This window comes from Panulirus ornatus, chromosome 8 (genome assembly GCF_036320965.1).
Source record: "Panulirus ornatus isolate Po-2019 chromosome 8, ASM3632096v1, whole genome shotgun sequence".
In the NCBI taxonomy this organism is placed as follows: domain Eukaryota; kingdom Metazoa; phylum Arthropoda; class Malacostraca; order Decapoda; family Palinuridae; genus Panulirus; species Panulirus ornatus.
The window spans coordinates 13,646,801-13,670,696 of NC_092231.1; the positions used below are offsets into that span (position 1 = coordinate 13,646,801).

General features: G+C 42.2%; 1 protein-coding gene across 3 annotated transcripts in view; it reads left to right on the forward strand.

Annotated features, from left to right (window-relative positions):
• LOC139749835 (allatostatin-A receptor-like) overlaps positions 1–23,896 on the forward strand; it is a 321,402-nt gene that overhangs the window by 221,698 nt on the left and 75,808 nt on the right. Inside the window, exon 4 of one of the 3 annotated variants that reach the window (XM_071664140.1) lies at positions 72–135. The exons of the other annotated variants lie outside the window; for them this stretch is intronic. The gene's annotated coding sequence lies outside the window, so the exon portion shown is untranslated. The remainder of the gene's footprint in view (positions 1–71; positions 136–23,896) is intronic. 3 annotated transcript variants of the gene reach the window in all.

Sequence of the window (23,896 nt, forward strand, 5' to 3'; positions counted from 1 at the left end):
TTTTTGGCAGGCAGTAAACAAAGAGAGTATCTCTCAGATGGAAAAATACAGAGCATTACTTTTGTTTCCAGGTAAGGCCATGGCCAAGGTGTAGGAGATGACGGATAACACGGTAGAAAGGCAGGCGGCGACAAGGTAAGAGGGAGAAGAATTGGTATGTATTCTGTTGAGGATGAGCGGAGGTCTGAGAAGCAAGTTCTTTGCCGAGGACATGGCGCTGGTGTCGGATTCGAGCGAGAAACTGCAGATGCTGGTGTCTGAGCTTGAGAGGGTGTGTGAGAGGAGAAAAGTTGAGAGTAGATATGAATGAAAACAAGATTATTTTGTCTAGTAGTGAAAAGAGAGACGTTGTTTGGAGGATGGGTTTCATTGGCGAAAACCTGGAGGATTAGAGTGTTTTACATACCAGGGAGCGGATGTGGCAGCATATGGAATCGTGGGAGCTGAAATAAGCCATAGGATGGGTGAGGGACGAAAGCCTTGAGCGCACAGAGAAATGTGTGGGAAAGAAGGTCACTGTCTTTCATGGCAGAGATGGGTATATTCGGTGGTAAGGTACTTTCGTCGGTGCTGTCTGAATGTGAGGCGTGAGACTTATAAAAAGAATGTAAAGAATAGGGTGAATGTGCTGGAAATGAAATGGTTTGCGTGAGGAGAGATGATCGAATAGCAAATGACAGGGTAAGAGAGAGTTCTTGCGCTGAACTAAGAGGAGGGCGTATGAGAGAGAGAGAGAGAGAGAGAGAGAGAGAGAGAGAGAGAGAGAGAGAGAGAGAGAGAGAGAGCTGAAGGGGACGTGCTGAAATGGCTTGGATGTATGGAGATGACAAGTGACGATAGGATGTCTAAGAGGGTATACAGGTAAGAAGAGGAAGGACCAAGGGAAAATGAGGAATCAAGAAGATAATGGAAAGATGGGAGTTAAAGATGCTTTGAAGGTTCGAGGCCTGAACAGGCAGGAAGTTGCAAGCAAGAGAATGGGCGAAGTGGAACGATGTAGCGTCCAGAGGACACGCGCTACAAGTGGGCTGGATCATAGTAGATGAAGCGGTCCTGGAAATTCACGAAAAGAAATGTCTGTGGGTGGGAGTGTGTGGCGAGGTGGCGATGGGAATGAATAAAGTCAGACAGTGTGAATTGTGTGCATGGGTATATATGCATGTGTCTGTGTGTGTATATATATGTGTACATTGAGATGTATAGGTATGTATATTTGCGTGTGTGGACGTGTATATATATACATGTGTATGGGGGTGGATTGGGCCATTTCTTTCGTCTGTTTCCTTGCGCTACCTCGCAAACGCGGGAGACAGCGACAAAGCAAAATAAATATAAATAATATATATATATGTATATATATATATATATACATTCATATAAATTTCTAGAATTCTATTATGCTGTAATAATCATTTTCTTTTTTACATTTTTATCACTATCCACCCAAAGGTCCCCTTTAGGGTACTCCCGCAACTTTAAGGCTGCGCTACAATTAGTAACAGGAAGAGGATGGTCTTCCTTGAAATGAAACATTCTTTGACGGGATTGTATAACGATGATACAACCTCGCCGAAGGAGACTTCTCACTCATGTTGTAACAAGAATGCATAGGTCGGCAACACCTCACAAACACACACACACCCACACACCCACCCACACACACACACACACACACACATATGAATAGATAGATAGATAGACAGATATATAGATAGACAGATAGATGGATGGATGGACGTATCGAGATAATATAACGATAATACTTATTACATTAGTGATAATATCAATTCAGAAGGGTAAACTACAGTAACGTAAATAAAAACATGTATCATGCAGTATAAGACTACAACTGAATGTCATAACTAAACCTCACTAGTATAAGTAAAGCATTTTAAAGAAGGTTTTCGTTGTGTCGAAAATCTCTCCTGCTCTCAGCCTTGTATCTAAACGACACATCACCCCTCGGCCATGGGGTCAAATCTGCTTCCCCAGTCCCTGTTTTTCTCAGCATTCCACCCGCTAGTTCGTTCCGTACTTTAAACCCACACATCCCCCAGGTTGCTTCATTGGTCCTTTACCTCCAGTTCGTGTGACTCGCCCGTGAGACGAACATCAGAAGTTAATAATGCAGCGCGCCCTCAGCACCAGGCTTGTGGGTGTGGAGTGGGATGGAAGGAAGGAAGAGCAGTCCATCAGGTGCCACAACACTGAGATAATGTGTCCTCCTCCTCCTCCCGTCCTCACCTCACGGGTAGTGCCGCCCGGTCGATATAGCCAGAGACCCCCACTCACTCCCTCCCTATTCGCCCTTCCTCCTCCCTCCTCTCCTTCTTATGCTAACTCTTCCTGCCCCTACCTACCTCCCTCCTCACCTCGCTCTCGCTACGACTCACTCACATATTCATGTGACGTATTCTAGAAGTATTCAAACTGCTTTTCCCCGACGACATTTTTTTTTACTATCTTAATCTACGTCGTTTGCGGCTTCTCTCTCTCTCTCTCTCTCTCTCTCTCTCTCTCTCTCTCTCTCTCTCTCTCTCTCTCTCTCTCTCTCTCTCTCTCTCTCTCATGGTACAGGTTGTACGCAGCCGCAAACCAGGGAGGTACTACCAGTGCTACCTGCCTGGGTACTAGGATGCTTGGTGACGGCTGCGCAGTGGACCAGCACTTCAGTGACTGTCAAGTTTCGCTCCTCTGGCCTCAGGCTGCAGTTTTCCTTTCTGCGTCACCAACTAATGGTCAGCTGACATTTTGTTCATTGATGTACCATCTCTCCATTTCCCTCGTAACGTTTGACAACACGTAACTCACAAGACTCATTCTTCGTAACTCTAAGATTTTCTTGCAGTGTGCGATACCCGCATATGTATACATGAAAGGGAGAGGAGTTTTATACACTCGTATGGCCCCCATCTCTAAAGTCATTTCTATTGTTGTACAATCAGTCAGTCTCACTAATCAACTACTTTTACCGTGTAAAAGTAGTTCTCTACATCTTTCTAGTACTTGTCTTTCTCATTAATTTCATGTTGTGGCGTCTGGTTGCTCTCCCGCTTCCGCCTTCGCATAACAGTTCACTTTTTACAATATCGTCAGCTGATCTAGAAGACTTGAGGGTTTTGGTCATCTTCGGCTATACTCTTCTCTCTCCCATGGTTGGCAAATTTAAGGCGTCTAGCCTTTCTCTACAACTCTCCTTTCTTAATTCCGGGACCAATTTTGTTTCCACCCGTTACACCTTCTCTATTAGCTTCTTGTGCTTCTTTAAGTGCGGTTACTTAACTTGAGAAGCATATCTTAGGTTTGGGCTAATGAAGGATGTGAACAGTTTGTTTAATATTTCCTAATCTTGATTCTTTGTTGCTGCTTTGATATTTGCCATGTTATTAATGCGATGCTCTACTGATAGGACACAGAGGATACGAAGTTCCAAATCCTTTCGCACATATATGATCTTGCAGTTTATATCCTACTTGATGATATTCATATTAAGGCTTTCCATACATGTGACCTGCCTCCATTACATTACATTTATTTGGGCTGCTTTCCATCTCTGGAGTCTGCCTAGGTTCCCATGTAAGTTGATGCAATGCTCCTCGCTTTCCTCTTCCCTCATGACCTTTGCCCCATCGGTAAACATACTCAGGTAGGAATCCATACTATCTAGCAGGTCAATCAAATATATAAAAAAGTGTAATGGTCGCAGAACCTGAGACGCTGGTGACTTATATTTATCTCCAAATAGACTCCTCTGGCTTGAATACTTTGTGTGACTTTCTACTAAGATAATCTTCTATTTTCAGATGGAGTCTTCCCCTTATTAATGCTCGGTGAGTTAGCTTCTGTAGCTTCTGGGTCAGGAGACAGATCAATGACTCTATATAAAGCCAAGGCAAAAATTTTGCAAGATTATCCCCTCGACAGTGGATCGACAGTCTCAAGATGCTGTGTCCAAGATGGCTGAGAAGCATAACCAATGACATTAGCTCAAAAGACCCAGGAACATTCCCTTTGACAGTCGATCAGAAAGCGCAAAATGACCGCCCTTAACTCAGCGTCATTATCAACGATCATCGCCTTGACACTGACAATGGATCAAAAAACACAAGAGCGTTACCTTGACACTGAACCTAGATCAGAGAAACTTTTCACCTTGGGAATGGCAGGGAAGACGCAAGACTACCGCCTTGGCAAAGAGTCAAAAGAGGGGGGGGGGGGGATAATAACCTTAAAGCTGTACGTTCACAAATATCGCCCAGACACTTTGCAGAAACACCCATGATCATCACCTTTAAGAATGGTTCAAAAGGAATCTGATTAAAGCCCTGAAATTGGGGTCAAAAGCTCAGACGCGTTTCCCCCGCTGAACGTGGAGCAAAAGACGAAAAAAAGGGAAGGGATCCCCAATGATTGATTCCCAGGATATACAAGGCTGGACGCGCTTGCTGTGCACCAATTACTCATACCAACCGCAGCCCCCGGGCTTCTTTCTTGCCCAGGCGCCTCCCAGGAGCCCGACTTTGATTAAACGATTGTTCGGTCAGAACTGATCCGAGGAAGATGAGGAGCTTCAACACGTCCGTGAGATATAGGGAGACTGAGGAAAGGTTGCGGGAGGAAGCCATCTGTATTACCAGAGGGGGCGAGATTGCACTGTACAGGCGGGAACATCGGTAGTGATGTGAGAGAGAGAGAGAGAGAGAGAGAGAGAGAGAGAGAGAGAGAGAGAGAGTCATAAGAACTAAAGGAGAAGAATTTCCAACCCTTTAGGTAGTACCCGTGTTGTGATGTTATATAGAAATAGAAAGATCTATAAAGAGACAGTTAGCGAGGAAGAATGGAACAATATCTATGAACATTTTTTTTTAACTCTACAGCTACTCTTGTGATGTTACTATTATTCTTATTTTACCTTTCCCTGATACCCATTTCTTTATTCCTTATTCTTATTCATTCGTTGATCGGTTATTACTTTCATTTGATATCGTTATCATCATCACTATTATCAATAGCTATTATTATTATCATCATTATTACTATCATTGTTATTTTCATGATTATAATGAGTAGTAGTAGTAGTAGTAGTAGTATCAGTAGTAATAGTAGTAGTAGTATCAGTGGCAGTAGTAGTAGTAGCAGTAGTAGTGGTAGTAGTAGTAGTGGTAGTATTGGTACTATCATTATCATCTTTACTAATTGTTTTAGTTATTGCTATTTTTATTGTTTTTCGTTGATTTGTTAGTTAGGATGCTCAATGCACTCTTGACTTACGGCGAGGTGCCACAGTACTAACGGGATGCCTATATAGTACCTTTCTAGAAAGGAAAGGGGACAAAAGTACATGCCTGAATTACAGAGGTAAGTCTTTTGAATATATTTGGTGCGATGCATAGCGTGGTGGTATTAGAGAGGGTGGTGGAATTCATAGAACATCAAACGAAAGAGGAACAATATGGAATAAAAGTAGTGGAATATTTGTAGACCAGGTGTTTGCTTTGAGGAATCCTTGTGAGAAATCTTAAGAGAAAATATGTGCAGTCATCCATACTGAACTACATTACCTTGTCAAATATACCAACCATCCTAACACCCTTTTTACTAAGACCTCCTATTCAAGCCACAACTAAACACCACCTAAACACATTTATATACTCGTTGTTATACGAGCAGAAACCACTCCTACAGGCACCAACATCCACATAGCCAGCAAGTCGACACAAAAAAATCAATGGTTGTAACCTTAGCTCGGCACCATACACCTCCCAGTCCCACCAGCACCACTAGTCCTGACAGTACTTCTCTACATTCAGAGTAGAAGCAAACATGTAAACGCTCTTTAGACCCTGCAGGCAGGCGCTCTCAGGGACCACAGATATATTCTAGTCCTTTCTTCACCTGGTGTATGTTGCCGTGGCAACCTTAATGGGTAATGAAGGCCCCTCGGGCGGTGGGGAACGAGTTTCCAGCCAGCTGAAGATGAGGTGACTCTTCAGAAGGGTGAAGTAGAGACAATGGCCGGCTGGAGACGAAATCAGGAGGGTTGGGTAGAGACTACAGCCAGTTGGAGACAAAATTACGAGGTAGAGCCAGAGGCTACAGCGGCTGGAGACAAAATCAGGAGAGTGTGATAGAGAATTCTAGAGAACAAAGAAGAGAATCTCCTTCTCTCTCTCTCAGGTGGGAAGGGCAGTGGCTCTGTAGCAACTGGAGACGAGACGGTCGTTAATGTAGAATGTATAGAGGCTCTGGATGACTCAGGATTATCCAATCCCCTTCGGCTGGGAGAGACACAGGATCCAAGTGGATGAAGACGAGATGATCCTTCAAATAGGGTAGATGGTCGCTTTAGGCGGCTGAGGGTAATATGATCTCCCAGATTTGCAAGGCAGATACTCCGAGTTGTTCAAGACGAGACGAGACCTTAGATGGATGCTCCAGGCAACTGGAGGTGAGATCATCCATTGGGAAGGAGAATCGGAGACTTCAGGCAGCCGAAGGCGAGATAATCACCAGGTGGGAGGATTAGACGCACAGATGGAGAGATGAGTTGATTTGTCGTCCTTCTCACTAGGGGCGAATATGACATTTTCTTATATGAACTGGGTCGTGCTTTCTTAGAATGCATTGGTTTAGCATCCGTAGAGATTTAATTTATTGATTTCCGTTACGTACTCATGGAAAGATAATCATAAGTATTGATCCTGGTTGTGTTCTCGCGTAAAAGCCGGTTTGATGAATCTATTCCGGTCATATACAACGACCTGCTTCAGATCCTGATGAAGATAATCATTTCCATCCTGATGCATTAGAAAGCTTTTAGAACATCTCATTATTTATATATTTTGTTGTAATAGGCTTGAAAGAAGTACATTAATGCTAGTTGCACGCATGCTTGTACCGGATATGTTTTAGTATATATGAATGTAGGAATAAAGATATGAGCGTTACCTGACTTCGCCTGGTTGAGGTTACACCGCGACTGAAGAAGAGTCATGTTTGGCCAGGCTGTATCTCATCGTTAGAAGAAAGAGAGTAAAGTCTCATCAAAGAACTTCTTGCTTCAAAGGAGTCCATTCTGTCCCTGCTATTGAGTGTACATCAACTTCGAGGCTGCGGGAGCACCTGGATGTGGATGGGTTCCTGTGGGTTGTAGTTCCAGCAGTCCTTTGTGAGAGGGGAGGTCTTTGGGTTGTATTATAATAACCATAAAAGACACTGTCCTTAAGGAGGTGGATCATCCTTCAAAGGAAAAAAATTTCCTGTTCATAGTCTCATATGCATCAGTCTATCCATCTATCAACTATAGACATTTTGTTCTTGGACATAGGGAAATTTGCTGCTCAAAATTGTCTAGTTCTCATATTCTTTAATGAAAGCAACAGCCTTGGATATCATAGATAAATCATATCTATCTATATACCGTGTTTTCACCACCTTTCATTCGACATACCATTTACTCCATATCTATTTTTCAGTTTTTACACATTCTGTTTCCCACTTTGTTCAACATCCATATTCGTACTCACTTCTCGTATTTATGGAAGATTATAATGCTTGCGCACTTTATGTGTCTGGAATATATGTAGCAATGGTGACAGCTCCAAACCGGTCCTCCAAATTGATGTGTACATGATGACAGAAAGATTTTTTCTCCGAGTGAAGACTTTTGGGGAATGTAATGAAAAGAATGGTCTAGGTAGAGGCTTTAGACAAAAAATCTGAGGAGTATTTTGGGAGAGAGCCTTTGGTAAATGAATGTGACGGAAGATCTTAGGGGTATAGGGAAGAGAGGTTTGATAGTTATAATAAGAGAAAGAATCTGTGAGTACTGTCGGATCGAATCTTATACACTTTGTGTTAGAGAGAATCGGAAAGTATCCTGAAAAATGAGTTCTGAGGATCAGTCTGCGAGAAGTTTTGAGAGGCATGAAAAGAAAAATACGAAAGTACCCTAAGAGCGAAGTCTTGGCGATCAATAAAAAAGGAAGAGAGAGACGTAGGTGTACCCTGGAAAAATGTTTCTGGATAACTTAGCGTGTGAGAGGAGATCTTAGAGAACGATGGGAAAGAGAGCTTCGTAAGAAATGACAGGTGGAAGTTTAAGTGAGTGACGTGAGAGAGATTTTAAGACGCACCACGGCTGAAAAGTTTTGATGCTTTGTGGAGGCAGGAAGCTAGGGGAAAGCTGTGTTTGAAAATGCTGATGAGTGAGATGGAAGAGAAATTCTGATGACCAGTACAGAAGTAACTGCTGGATGAACGAAGCACAATAAGAGCCCTTGTGAGTAGTGAGAGTTTGAATGAGAAGCGGGATACAACAAATGTAACGGGACATGTGGGAAGGATAATGCAATTCTTCAAAACTGCCGAAGAAACAGTAAGTCGTAAGAAGACCTCCAGCAAGAGGAGTTCAGGACGTGGCTGCAGAGAGAATACCTTTGGCGTGTGCCAGAGGAAGTGACCCGAGGAAGGAACTTTGGAGACGGCTGCCTCGTGGGGGGAACTCGAAGAGTGGCTGGTGCTAGGAACTCACTGGATAGCCTTGGAAGATGAATGTAAGGAACACAAGGCTAGCAGAAGGTACGGTCTCAGGGGATAACTAGGAAAAGGATTATACTTAGAAGCCCTTCGGGCAGCCAGAGGATAAAAAATACTCTGAGGAAATTCTAGGGACATCAGGAGACGTAACTCGATAATGGCCTTCCAGGAAAAAAAAAAGAAAAAGAAAAAACAAGATGAGAAAAAAATGGGGGTGAGATTGGAAGGATTAAATGGTTGGCCTGAAATAGAAACAGAGGGTGACCAGGTTGAGGAGTCTAGGTAGGAAGGTTCTATTGAGGTGGCAAGAGGCAGGTACTTAGAGGTTATTGTACTAGCATGGCTCATGGAACTGAAGGTGGTTGAAAATTCTCAGTTTGACAGAAGCAGAGTAGGTACGATCATTCTATCAATAAGCGACTACACAACTGGGAATACACAAGACATCAAACCCAAGCTTATCTATTTTGACAAGCGATGATGATGCTCACTTGTATCACGTCAATGCTTTTCAGTAACGAAGCAAAAGAGTGGAAAGGACGCTGTAGGTATTAGTGGCCTGAGATGAATGGTGTTGGCAGAGGCAGTTTTGACGTGAAATTACCACTGATAGAAAAGGCTTCTTTACGAATCTGACAGCAACAAGGACAAAGTGTAAAATTGGATATGTGTTTCCCAGAACAGAAGCAAAGGGAAAGTGATTGATATTGGCATTTCCTTTATTTTTTGTGTTTAGATTTGGGTAATCATAAAGTAGCAAATGATGTTCGATATGGGTGTTGTTGTTGATGCTAGCTCCATAACTAAAGAAAGACCATTTTGCGTTATGTGATCAAATGAACCCATCGTCGACTTGCGCTGGTTTTTAAATTGCGACATAATGTCTCAGTCATATATTCCGTGGCAGTCTTTTTTTTTTTTCTAATGATGTTGTGACCATATAGCGAAAGCATGTGGAATCCAATTCGTTTAATTATATCCTCAGAATGAACATTAGTTCCGTTTTCCATTGAAATTAATCATAGTCCTTAATCATGAATCTTTAAAACAATTTATGGAGAAGGTACTCGCAGACCTTCCATATGTTCAAAGTCTGTCGATAGAATTATGGGGAAAAAGAAAGAAATCGATTGACAGAGACATGAACGTCAAAGAACGGCTTTTAGATCCTCGAAAAGATATTTCCTTTATATCTCAATCAAAAACCCAAGATGCTCCTTATTATATACAGCCCACCTCATGGAGCAGGTGCAGCAGATTCCATTACGATATGAAGAATATAAATGAAGTGACAATCAAAACTGACAGTATTTCACACCTCTCTGGGAGGTTATGCCAAGGTCATAGAAACAACATTCAATTTATAACCAATTTACTAAATTTTCACACACTGATCACGAGTCATTATGGGCCAGCCAGAGGTCGGGCCCAGATGGGTTCGAATCCTAGGCCTACACCCAACCCAGGTGTTCATCATCCCCTTAATCAGGTCGATAAATGAGTACCAAGCTTAGGATGAGACGTATGTTTGGCTTTTGTGTGCATATATATTCACGAATGGGAGTAAAATTATGATACATGTGTACAAGATCGAGAGACAGGGCAACACGAGTGTAAATCTCTCTCACCGTAGCACAAATAGTAATCACACACAGTAAACGCACACAAACATGCGAATGGAATGAATGAATGCAATTGATTGCGTGATGAAAATGTAAATACAGAAAACACACAGAGCTTTTGAAATGTTTGATCGTCGGATTCGTTTAACTGATGGGGGACCCACGAATCTAATACAGAATTTCCTCCTGTCTGGTGAAAAAGAGGTGATCAAAAAATAGGTGATTACACACACCTTGATATTCGTAAATTGCAATTATCGAAAGGACTAGACTCATACGTAATCAGTTTTGCCGACGATTCCAAGTTCATGAGGAGAGAAGAAAGTGATTAAGATTACAATAGATTTCAAGGGAACATAAATAAAACTCCAGAATTTGTGTAATTAATGGTTGATGAGATTCATCCTGGAGAAAAAGGCACAGGAATGAGGACTAGACAAAGTATAAGAAAAGTTAAATCACGAATATCATCTAAAAGGAAACATGCTGCCGGAGAGTGAGTGGCTAAGGAGTCAAACATTGTGCTAAGACTTCTGTAAAAGCCTCACCAAGCTTAGGAGAACTGGAAAAGAAACGAATCATCTGTTGTTCAAACGATGATTTACGAAAGAGTCAGTAAACCATTTGACTTGTATGATAGTTTCAGAACTAGAATATGCTTCTCAAGTCTGGTCACTCCCTGGGGCAAGATTATAAATCCAATAGCGGAGTGCAACAAAAAAAAGGCGCTAGAATTTAGAGAACAGAGATTTCTTCAACAAGAAAGAAAAAAGAGAAAAGACTAACTTGATCACAATTTTCAAATATTCACACCAATTGGATGATGTCAACAGCGAACAGTTTCTCGATGGATGCAAAGTTATCAGAGACATAACTTAGAATTAAACAGAGAACTCGACAGAGAACATATCAAGAAGAACTTGTACATACTTAAGACAGTAGATGTACAGAATAACCTGAGCGATGAAACTAAGAACGCTGACAGCATACAAAGGTCTAAAGAGTTGTATGATAAAGTTAAGGAAAAGAAACCCATTAATGTGGGATTCCCTTCCACAAGAGAAACGTTATTCTCGCCTCCTTGTCTCAATGGACATTTTGCTAAGTGATATTTCTCCAGCTATTTGGCAGTCTTTTAGCAACACTAGTTCCCTCTGGGAATGCTGGAGGGTCAAGAAAATACCTCACCATAGTGAAGGAGGTCCCGTTCCTTTCTACTTAATTCTCGATAATCTTTGAGAAACTCTTTATAGTTTTACTTTCAAGCCTCCTTAGTCTAACCGAGGCAGAAAGTCATTATAAAGTCTTTCAAAAGTTTTCACGGAGTCCCATCAAGAACTCTGCTTGGTCGGCGTTGTCTCAAGCGGGAGCGACCACAGAATGGCCAGATTATGCTGATAGCTCTACCAGGCTCTTCCTCTGCACCTTTGACGTCGACGATAAATTGTAGAGTCCTACAACTGCTCTAAGGTCTTCTGTGAGTATTATCATTGCTTAAGGTTGCTCTCACAAGGTGTGTGTGTGTGTGTGTGTGTGTGTGTGTGTGTGTGTGTGTGTGTGTGTGTCGGTGTGTGTTCAATTATCACATAAGACAGTCAGTCGATCCGCTGGAGGCTGGCTATTGATGCTCGGCAACATTCTCTTCGATTAAGATGCGTTATTGACGTGCATGACTTCGATGATCTTGAGTGGCCACGCTGAGAGGTACACCCCACGTCATGAATATTGAGAGGAGGGTTAGTTAGACACACACAGGTTCAGGATGGGTACAAAGAAAATAGCCCATTCACTGATACAGGGAGACAAAACGGCTCATTCACTGATACAGGTAGACAAAACGGCCCATTCACTGATACAGGTAGACAAAACGGCCCATTCACTGATACAGGTAGACAAAACGGCCCATTCACTGATACAGGTAGACAAAACGGCCCATTCACTGATACAGGTAGACAAAACGGCCCATTCACTGATACAGGTAGACAAAACGGCCCATTCACTGATACAGGTAGACAAAACGGCCCATTCACTGATACAGGTAGACAAAACGGCCCATTCGAAAATAGCCCACTCACTGATACAGGTAGACAAAACGGTAACACTATGTTGGTCTTTGTTTAGTATGTAACAGAAAGTCCTTTTACGAAGAAAAACAAAGACACTAGAGACTTTGCAGGTCCAGCGACAAAGAAGTGTTTTTGTTTCCGAAGGTAACAACAACTGAAAACGTTTCCGTAACTCAGCGACATTCTTATATGCCTTACATATAAACAGTATAATGCAGAACGGATTAGAATTATAATTCACAGCGAAAATTTTGCGAAAATATTAGAATATCTTACGCTCGTAGTTCTTGAGTTTTCTTCCTATTCAGATACTCCAAAAGGGCTTATGATTTAGCGAGACTCCTCACTCTCACGATAAGACGAGGCAGATATTGGATCCCCCACAAGCCTGACCTCATATCCCTCCTGCTTGGGTTAGAAATATGAACATAATGAAAAAAATAAATGGACTATCCTCCTCGACGTGGAATGTACTCTCTCTCTCTCTCTCTCTTTCATGCACGCGTTCATACCTCCCTCAGACACACACACACACACACACACACACACACACACACGCGCGCGCGCGCGCGCGCCCTCTTCCACTCCAGGGACCCCAAGTTTCACCTGCCACCTATCATGCTTCCAGCGTCATCTTCCCGGAACTTGTGTGCTACTGGATCCTCCTGACACGGCTCAGTTATAGATCCACTTTACCCCAGGCGAGGCCCGCCCGGCGGCAGCAGCAGCAACAACAAAGGCGTATAACACTATTGTTTTGTTGTGGCACGGGAGGCCCCGGGCAGCGGAGGAGGCCTCCAGGGATCGCTAGGCGCGGCGCGGCGTGGATGTGAGTCGCTCAAAAGTGACAGTGACGTGATCTACCGAAACCTCTGACAAAGTTCCGATAACACAACGTAAGTTTACACTGAAGATTACAATTGGGGCTCGGGGAGAAAAAAAATATACTTCGCATGTTTATCATCGATTGACTAGGGGAAATCTTCAAGCAAAGGAGGAGCAAGGAAGATCCCCTACCCTTTGAACTGTCTTTGGAGGTACAAATGACTGTTAGAAGGTTTAGGTTTGTGTTTCAGAGGTATCCAAAAGATAGACTTCTGAAGCTCTACTTGGCACACAGAAGCTGTTGGAAGATCTGATTTAGAGCAATAAAGGTATGGGGATGTGCGATTCCGGACTTCAGTACACGGAGACTACAACACTGAGTAAGGAGAGGCAACATGTGAGGTAAGAAACTAGGAAGAAGGCAAAGACAACGAAGGGGAGAGAGAAAAAAAAACGATAGAAATAAACACGAGAAGGGAAGACATCAGTTAGGGGTAGGTAGGAAGGAAAGAAAGAGACGTTGGTACTGAGGAAGCGAGTGACGGGGAAGGAATTAAGACAAGGGGAAGAGCTAGGGAAATTAGAACAGGAAGAAAAACTGCAAAAGGGAGCCAAGAAGCTGGAGGGTAAACGTGGTACTGAAGGTATGGGAAGAAAGGGAGGAGGTAAAGCAAGGATTGAGGTGTAGGGAGGGAGATGAAAGGCTAGAGAGAGAGAGAGAGAGGATGCTGACGAAGGAGGAGGCAGGAGGGATTCAATAGGAGACAAACGGTGCTGGACACAGAGGTGCCGGGTGAGCGACAAAGCAAGGAGGAGCCAGGGGCTTGCTCTCCAGCATGCTTGAGAAGCAGGATCATCTAGAGCAGGATATGATGACATTTGCTTACATGCTCCCATGGTGACCTACTTAACATACGTGGTCTTATGTCAACCCACTTAACATACGTGGTCTTATGTTAACATACTTAACATACGTGGTCTTATGTTAACATGCTTAACGTACGTCGTCTTATGTCAACATACTTAACACATGCTAACGTTACTGGCATACATAGCGTCATTCTACTATACTCAACATACAAACCCTCATATGATCTAGCATACTTAACACACATAGTTTGCTAAAATCATGATCATATATCCTTGATGATCTAGTACTTCACAAACGAAATACCTTGTTGATATATAATCTCTTCCAAAGTATCATATTTACCTCAAGTGCTCCCTCGCGTACATACTTAACATACATATTTCCATACTGATATAACATGTGCACCCAAGTTAACATCATTTGTACGAACAGACTTATTTCCATGTGAATTTAGTTTCGCATCCACACTATACATCCAGCCAAGAGCCTCCATACATTAACACACACACACACACACACACACACACTCGCACAGATATTCCCTCGTGAAGGAAATGCAACCCCGCTTAGAAAAAAATATCCCCTCCTCCAGCACACATGTATCTTTCAATACATATATTTGACACACATCCATGTTAACATACTTAGTAAAAATACACAAACTTAAACGTGTTTATCTCTCATATTCACATATGAACGTAACAAACATACTTCTATGACACAATACGTAGCTCATAGATCTCACAATCATATACATATCCGTCGTGCTAACCTTTAACAGTTCCCTTCATCTATTCTCCTCCTCCTCCTCCTTCGCTCATCGCCCACGCCAGCTCGGCTTCCTACAAAGCCTGTCAGCCAACGGACCCAACTCTCTTTTAGAACTCTCCTCCGCGCGTGATATAATTACTGGGAAATTTGCCTCCAGCATTATTAGTCTAATCAATCTATCAGAATGTAATTATCAGACTGTTAATAGATTATTATTTTTCGTTTGATCCAATTAATTTTATGGTTCATTAATATTGGAAATTATCTCAAACTGCTGTTGTTGTTTTTTTTTGGGGGGGGATGAATATGGGTTCCCCTAATTTTTGAGGTCATTGTATATCAAACATAAAGCTATCCTAAGGGAAAATTAATCTGCATGTCTCACAAAAAAATTCTGGCTCGCGAGTTCGGGTCTGGTTTCTTGTCAGCAACCATCATCAGTCCGAGACCTTCGTTAGTTGGTGAAATATGGCTCCTTGGCGTTGTCAATACCTTAGCGAGTGGGAAAACCAATGGCACTTATAATGCCAGCTGAAGTCTGGCTTTTGAGGCTTACTGAGTGGGAGTAGCAAGAAATGTGGATGAATAGAGATATAGTTGGATATTCTGCTTCGTGATAACATCATACTCTAACGTGCACTTAGCTTGTTCGTGCGTTTATACATTCTTCCTTTGTTTTATGTAACTGTAAATGTAAATATTATTCTGACTCTCTCTCTCTCTCTCTCTCTCTCTCTCTCTCTCTCTCTCTCTCTCTCTCTCTCTCTCTCTCTCCCAAATACAGCTTCTTGGTAACTATCTCCTGGAACTCTTTTTTGGTAGCTTTTCTCGGCGCTACCATGACTCTTTTCATTCCATTCTTGCTGTCTTGGAGGCCTCATGATTTTGGCTAGAGGACATCCCGACCTATGCAAGCTCACACTTCTTATACCTGGGCCTCCACGCAACACTTTGCCCATCAGATGTTCTCAGGTGTACAGGTGAGAGCGTTAATGGTAACTCAGCCTCGGAGTCTAGTTTATGGGCCACTTTGACCCGAGATCAACTGCCAGCCTATAGTCACTCATTACCGGGACAGCTCTCTCGTCCATGGCCTGCCATATATACATAAGGACGGCCTCCTGGGCCTATTACTCACCTAGGCACTAGGCTCTACATTTCTCTTGATCAGGTCAATCCATTTCTAGATTGGCTTCCAGCCCATAGATACCCTTATAAGGCAGTTATAACTAATAAGTATAACTTATGTATAAGGCTTTTCAGTAAGATGGCTGCCGTCCATTACCAATACATTGTAGACAAAATAATCCTCTGATTGTGTATTCATCAGAGACAAAGTCAAAAGAGAAGTATTTCAGGGAATTATATGAACCTGAAAGAAACTCAAACGTAAGATATAAAACAGAAAAAAAATTGTCCTGCGAAGAGATAAAGACAAAAACGATATTGAATACAATGTAGGTAAAGAAAAACAGATGATCTGAACAGCAATCCTGTCGGCTAAAGATGATTCTGAGATCCTTAAAAAAGCTTACGTAAAGTGAGGTGTTCAGGGCAGGGCAGAAGGACTTTTAAGCTTTAAACAGCTTTCTAGTGTTTGACGATGAAGCAACAGGATGTAACTCGGAACTCACTTTTACTAGCGATTTATGAAGCACCAGGATAGAAAATCTATCAGGTAGAAAGCAGTGCTAATCTGTGACCAGATTACAGGAGGAAAGAAACAAGTTTGTCGAAATCGTCCCACATACAGGAAGGATAAGACACGTATGACGCATGCAGGGACGAAAGTCTCTGAGGTAAATCTAAGGAGTTAGTGGAGATGTTTAAAGACTTGAGAAGGAAAATGTAAAAAAGGAAAATGGAAAATTTGTCTTCCATAAAAACTCCTCGAGAGGCTAGCTGACTCGAGAGATCATTTAAGGGGAATCTTAGAAACGAATGACAAAGGAGAACATTAATCATATGAACCACGAGACAGATTACTGTAGGAAATGTTGTTCGCTGGAGCTGGAGACGAGATACATCAGACTTTCGCCTTACTGGCTTGACTGGGCAGTTTTAACTGACGTGATCAAGCAATCCTTCATACAAAACACAATTATACTTTAGCCAACTTATGCCAACTACGAATGCCAGAATTGTAGGGGATTCCGTGGAAAAGGGCAGAAGACATAAATGTACTGGGTGCTGTTGGATGGTTAGTTGTATGGGTCTATAATCTACCAGGGCTATCAAGGGTGTCAACTACAGTCTATATCCACCAGTCGAAAAATCTTTCACGCCTTCTTCAGGTGTTAAGGATAATTCTAAGACCACATACACTCTCACTATGCTTATGGATATCATGTCAGTATGGGGCAGCACGTCAGAAAATTGGATGCTAAAAAGGAGTTGGACCAGAAGTTACCTGAAGACGTGTCAGGTCACTGAGAAGCCTCTGAGCACAGGCGTCACAAGGGAGCATCGAGGCAAAGCAGCCAAGTTCAGTTTAGAGCTCATCTCTGGCATAAACCTACATCACAAGAATGATCTGAAATTCTGATGACCTTGGCCTGTACGCTATCGTGCAGAACACAGATATGGCTGATGATGAAGGGTCTCTTAGACAGATAAGGTAGGAGGAAACTTTTGAGATGACTTACTGGTATAACATGTGACATAAGGGGTCACTGCAGAGTGACCCCATTCGTAAAGCAATAGTTTCGACGTCACTGAACTTTACGTGAGACATATTTACTATACCTAAAGAAACTTTTGATGTAGTATTTTAGAACCTTGAATACTCGATACGCCCTAAGACAGAGAGAAAGCCACAGACCAGGAAGTTTCAGTGATCCTTCTGTAGAATGGAACATCCTTGAAGGACACCATGAGAGAAAGAGACCAGCAGACTTACCAAAACATCGCTTTATGTACCAAAAAGCAAGCAAACAAAATAGATTAAAGGATTTAGTTAGCATCTCTGTTCAAAACTGGTGAGAAAGTAGCAGCACCACAATCAACCCTCTAGTATGCATACACCACTCCCTCAACCTCCGGGTCAACAGCAGGTGGTATGATAAACTGCCGACCAGGCCACACTTGTTGCACAGGTGTAGCAACAACACTAACATATGTCCTGGTTTCACCTGAATACAGATGCTTTACCTTGACTCCGTCTCTGTTTGACTTGTCTTTTTTTTCTCTCTCTCTGCGTCACTTTGTTTTACGTCTATAATGTTACGTATTTTCTTACTTCCTTTTTTTCATAAGCAAAATTGTTTTGCATTCTTTTATATTCTCACTCCAGTGCAGTTAAGCACATGAAATGATGCCGGTTTCAAAACAGACTGAATCTTGCTATTATATATGCAATTAATTACAAAGGATTATATGAAATAAAAAAATAGCTTTTACGTTTTCCTTCATCTCCTTTGACATCTGTGACTCCGTCTCTTGTAATGCCCTCAGTTATCAAACTGACGTGCAGCAGACATCAGTTCTTAGACATAACGGAGAAATAAAAACGTTTGGAGAGAGAGAGAGAGAGAGAGAGAGAGAGAGAGAGAGAGAGAGAGAGAGAGAGAGAGAGAGAGAGAAGAGATAATATGATTAAAAGAAATTTATAAGGAAATTATGTCCTCAAAAACTACTCTCGATAAATGTGAGGGAAGTTCAACTTTTTTTTTTTTTCCTTCCTTCATATTGTAAAACGAACAACTTGTAGTCCAGGAAAAGAAGTAGACAAAAGTTGAGAACAACGAGTTGAATAGTCTTAACTGAGGTGAGTCGTCCACAGAATATTGAGTAACTCAAGCCGTGTATACAAGACCTTTAGGTCTGGTAAATACGTCTTGTTACCTCCTGCCATCGTGGCAGGCGGGAAAGTAAAGTAATTACATGCCCGTTTTGTGCTTAAAACTACTGTGATCTTGCGTTAAAATCAATCAATAAATAGTTGAAATCTCATCCTTATGACTCATTCAAACGGGCTGGTAGACAAGGCTGTAATGGTATCGTTCGGTACAAATTTTTAAGGAGGCACAATCACTGATTCTCTCAACATAACAAAGCAAGTAACAAACACGTAACTAACACACGCCTACAGAACCAGCAACGCACTCAAGGTTATGTCCCATCGTGCATGCTTTTCACCCCTCCTGCATATTCCGACCCTGATCGCTCATATCTTTTTTTTTTCACTCGATCCTTTTGTCTAAAATTTGGTCAACCCTTTCTCCTTGTTCCCTTCACTTCTGACACATATATCCTCTTTGATAACCTCTCCTCTCTCGTGCTCTCCACCACGTGTCCAAACTATTTCAGTACATCCTCCTCAGTTCTCTCAAGCTTTACATTACCACACCTCTCTCTTACCCTTTTTTTAACTTACCCGATCAATGCACCTCACATGACACATTGTTCTCAAAGCTTTCATTTCCGACAGTTCCACTTTCTCTGCACATTTTCATTTATGGTCATACTCATATCCATATAATATAGCTAGAACCACAATACTTTCTAACATACCCAATTCTGTTCTTCCAGACAACTATCTCTCTTTCCACACATTTTTCAGTGCTCCGGAACGCTCCAAACTGTTCTTATCCTTTACCCTTGAGCTTTCTTTCCCTCAGAGCCGGAACTTTCAGGTTTCTTTCCACAAACAAACGACCTATCCCCCCCCCCTTCTTCCTATCTTGTTACATCCACACACATGCAGACATGGGGATAGGGGAGAAAGAATACCTCCCACGTAATCCCTGCGTGTCGTAGAAGGCGACTAAAAGGGGAGGGAGCTGGGGTCTAGGAAATCCTCCCCTTCAGTTTCAATTTTTCCAAAGGAAGGAACAGAGAAGGGGACCAAGTGAGGATATTCCCTCTAAGGCTCAGTCCTTTGTTCTTAAAGCTACCTCGCCAACACGGGAAATGGCGAATATGTATAAAAAAAGAGAGAGAAAAAAAAAAAAAAATAAATATATATATATATATATATATATATATATATATATATATATATATATATATATATATATATATATATATATACATATATGAATATTCTGTTAATTCAGCTCAATAACTGCTTGTATTTACTTAAAGAAATGGAATTAAATCTAATCAAAACTGAAGATGCAACTCTGCAAAGGGGAGGTTAAGGAATCTTGGCACCAAAACTCAGCTCCTTCGTCTTCAAGAATGCGCCGCCTTTACTCCATTTGGAACAGTGGATCGCTTAAAGGCGGGGTAGAGGCTCCTCCCAGTTGAGTCAGAGTCCGCTGAGTGGCTTAATTAGTGAGCAAATTATCCCTTATTGGAGAGAACTGTATGAGAGCAAAACTGGGGTTCGACAATCTGCATCCATTACCCCTCCTCCTCCTTGACAGCGTCTTTAGTGGCTGCAACTGGGCTGAAGAAGTGCATATCATGAGAACGCAAGGTTTCCTGGTAAACAACCTCGTTACTCTTGCACCACATGAAGGGAAATTGGGATCGGGAGGACAAAACGAGGCTTCCCGCGCTGACGGGAGGCTAACATTTATATGATTTTTAAGAGGGTTAGAAAATCCTTGGCGTCCTCGAATTTCAGCAATATCAATGAACTTGTCTGTCGAAGGAGCTGATTCGTATAAGAACAGATAAACCGGATGATCTAGTAAAGTATAGATGCATGGTGATAACAGCAAGAAAATGAATAATCGAAAGGTGCAATGAATTTCAAACATTGACACACACACACACACACACACACACACATATATATAAATATATATATATATATATATATATATATATATATATATATATAACACAACAGTAAACACATCACACCCGTAAAGAAAAAAAGAGGAACTGAACAAAAAAATTAAGATAATGTAGAATAAAACAAAACGATGGAAGTCAGCATACAAGCAACAAGTAGAGATACTGACAAACTTACAGTAAAAACAAGTCATTACGACATGGGTCACTTATTATCAAAGTCAAACCATTAAGAGGAAAATGGCTAACAAACCTCCCTCCCCAAAAATCTAAATTGTGAAGCATAAGAAGAGTCGTTCAAAAAAAGACCCACCACTGAGTTTACATCTATCTACCAGTTGTGCTCAAGGATTATCCGTCCTACTCAAGGGGATGAGACAAGAGCTCTTTTATCTACAACAAGTGTTAACAGTTATTTACGGCACCTACAGGCCAGGGTCACTAATGGAAGTGCTACTGTGGGAGAGTTACAGAGGTCAGCAGGAAAAACTATTGAGTCCTGCCTCACACAGAAGGTTTAGTGGGGGTTCGCTGCGCACGGTAAATCCCCTGGGTTTTCTTTGTAGCATCCTCACTGACTCGAGATAATCGTATAAAGAATGACTATTTTCTCCTCCGCTGTGCCCCATCCCTGCTGCTCTTCTCGGAATCGTCATTATCCTCCTTTATGTGACGCTGGTAATGAGTACAGATAAAAGGCGTGGTGCTATAACTAGACCCGCTGATAGTTATGCAAGGAGAGCTTTAGCAGGATTTCGGGAAGAGTAAGGATTTCAGAGCTCAGGACTGTGTGGACTGCGTCCTCTCTACATCAGGATATCACGGGTTTCCATACCCTACTCCCACTTCCCTCTATAACTTCCCTTGAGGCTTGGTTTGTTCTTACAAGAGGGGAACAGACCTTTTTCCATCAGCATTTATACCTCAAAGATCTCATCTGCAGATGATGGTCATGCTTGATCATTCTGGGTATACGATAGAAAATTCTCAGTCTTTCCCTAACCATTCATCCAAAGCTTTGCATGGCCTCTGCAACTTGATAGTGGGGGCGGGCGCTCTGATCCGTGTTTCTTACACCACAAAACCTTGGAGAAAGTGGTGGAGACATGCGAAGAAAACGGGCCGAGACTAGGAACTCTTAGCCTGAAAACCACAACAGCCAACCATCGTATGAAATGTCCAGTCAAAAGGGTGTGAAGAGATCATCATGGGGAATGTGGCATCCTAACAATAACTAAATTGGTTGTGTCTTTTCACACAGTCGGGAGGAACTGTGTAAGATGCTTCCAAGGGTTGTCTCGACGCTTCGATATGAGACCATCAAATCGTCTTCGGTTGAAATGCCATCCATTTCAGCCGCGTGTGTACCAGTGTGTGTTGGTGGCAGCTCTTCTTGAAAACATATTCTGCTAAAATGACCAGATAGCTGCATTTCTTTTATGATTCTTTCTGAATATTTCAAGCTTTTATCTCTGTATATATGGCTAAGGATGTTCTGTAAGATGCCTCAAAGGGTTTTCTCTACGTTTCGATTTGAATCCATCAAATCATCTTCAGGAACGTGTAGAGAGATGAGTGGATGATTGCGGGTTTGCTGGCTGAGGCTGGGCAATACCGATGGCGGACGTTCATGTACCGCTGCATGCTCATTGGCTGTTCCATGGCGCTTTCATTGGCTGTAACGCGGTGATGGAGCATGTAGTTGTAGTATCCTGTCTTGATCCGTGTTCTGGTCGTTAATCTTAGATAGCTGTTCTTAATAATTAATGCCTCGGCATTGTGTAGACTTCTTGTGTCTTATTCACATAGTAGTGTCCTTGTTGATTTAGTAATTGTTTCTCGTGTGAGGATGGCGTTATGTTGTCTCTCACAAGAGAGCCAATCGTTAGACCTAAAGGATACTATGCCGTGAATAAAGACACAAGAAGCTTACACATCGTCGAAGCACTAATTATCATGGAACAGCAACCTAAGATCAACTCCCAGAGCACGGGCCAAGACAGGGTACTGCAGATTCTTATGCCTATGAGAGAGGCACGCAACAGCCAATGAGCACACACGCCTGGTGGACTTCCCCCTGCATGGAGTACCCAGCCTCAGCAGGCTACTCGCAATCATTCCCAGCTGCTCCACTGACCTCTCCACACACACACACACACACACACGTTCCTGAAGATGATCTGATGGATTGGAATCGAGATCAAGACAACCCTTAGAGGGATCTTACACTACCTCCTTAGTCATGTAATAAGAGATAAAAGCTTGAAAGATTCAGAAAGAATCTGGTGAAAAGATATAATTATCTAGTCATTTTAACAAACTATATCTATAAGAAGAGCTGCCGCCAACACACATGAACACACAGGCAGCTGAAATCGATGATAATTCAGCCGAATTCATTGAGAAAGGGCGTGACTGTGTTGTTGATTGGTTTGTTTGTCTTTCAATGTTTGTATGGATCGTAGTGAGGTGCTTGATGATTGGTGGAATGCACGTATAGCGCCAATGCATGAAAGCAAGGGGGATAAGGGTGAGTGCTCAGACTGCAGATGTATAAGTTTGTTGGGTGTACCTAGTAAGTTGTGACTGAGCAGGTGAGGGCATGCACAGAGCATCAGACTGGGGAGGAAGAGTGTGTTATCAGAAGTGGTAAAGGATGTGTGGAACAGTTATTTGCTTTAAAGAATGTGTGCGAGAAATAACTAGAGAAAAAAATGTATTTGTATGTGGTATTTATAGACCTGGAGGAATGATATGATGAGGTTGATGGAGATACATTGTGGAAAATCTTAAGGATATGCGATGTGTGTGAAAAGCCTCTGGAAACAGAGAAGTTTTTATCAAGGTTCGAAGTCGTGTACAAGTAGGAAAAAAAGGAGAGGCACCGGTTCCAAGAGAGAGTTGTTCTGCGGCAGGGGTTTGCGATATCGTCATGAAACTGCAGAAGTTGGTGACTGAGTCTGGAAAAGTGTGTGAAAGGAGGAAGTTGAGAGTAAATATGAATAAAGGCAAGGTTATTAGGTTTAGCAGGACTGAAGGACAGGTTAGTTGGGGTGTGTGTTTGAACAGAGAAAAATTGGAGGAAGTGAAGTGATTTAGATGTCTGGGAGTGGTCATGGCTGCTAACGGAAACATGGAAGTTAAATTGAATCATAGGGTGGGTAGGGGGGCGAAGGTTCTGCGAGCTATGAAAAATGTGTTGCAAGAGAAATCGTTATCTGTGCAAGCAAAAATGGGAGTGTTTGAGGGATAGAAGCCCAACCGGTATTAAATGAGTGCGAGGCATGGATTGTACGTAGGAGGGTGGATGTGTTGGAAGTGAAATTTCTGAGGATAATATGTAGTATGAGGTGGCTTGATTGAATAAGTAATGAAAGGGTGAGAGAGATGCATGGTAACAAAAAGTATGTGGTTGAGAAAGCTGATGAGGGTGCGCTGAAATGACTTAGACACATGGA